The following is a 751-nucleotide window of genomic DNA, read 5'->3' as shown; positions in this document are numbered from 1 at the left end:
GAATCAGCATTTTGTTAAGAGTCGTTAGTCCTGTGGTGGTAAAAATCTAAAACATACTAAAAACTGTGATTACATTTATGAAAACACCCTGAAAACTTCGGTTTAAGTACATATAGTTAAGCAGTATCATGAAATACACGAATGTGTGAATGAACAAATGAACGACGAGAAGAGCGCCGTCAGGTCACTCTGTCCATCACCCTAGAATGATCAAACACGGTACAGACTATGTAGTACAACCAAAGTAAGTACACTTAGCCGTAAGAAGCCCACTGGCTGCCACACCTGAACTCAAACTGACAGAAGTACCATACAAACGTTACGAGAGAGAGAGAGAGAGAGAGAGAGAGAGAGAGAGAGAGAGAGAGAGAGAGAGAGAGAGAGAGAGAGAGAGAGAGAATCATACAACTGCCAGGGCAAGAGACAGTCGGAAAGCCGGCCACACAAGAGGTCAGTTGGGGAACTTCGTTGTGGAACCTACATACAGCTTGCATGCCAGGGTCTCAGAAACACTGACTAGCCAGGTAAACCACAACTGTGTAATGCACAAAATTGACTAATTATAAAAAAGTAAAGGGACATGAACACTTGATGTAACAAGACAAAATATCAACTTTTAATCACCCGATCCGAAACCAAACGAGCAAGCGAGGGTGACTAACTAGCAGCAGGGCAGTTCGAACTGCCGCGTCCCATCCCAAGTTCAAGTGTTGTATTACAGTGCCAGGAAGGTACAAGTTAAACACACGAC

The sequence above is a fragment of the Panulirus ornatus genome, chromosome 59 (assembly GCF_036320965.1).
Source record: "Panulirus ornatus isolate Po-2019 chromosome 59, ASM3632096v1, whole genome shotgun sequence".
Classification (NCBI taxonomy): Eukaryota; Metazoa; Arthropoda; class Malacostraca; order Decapoda; family Palinuridae; genus Panulirus; species Panulirus ornatus.
The sequence above is the reverse complement of the archived record's forward strand: the minus strand, read 5'-3'. Positions refer to the sequence as shown.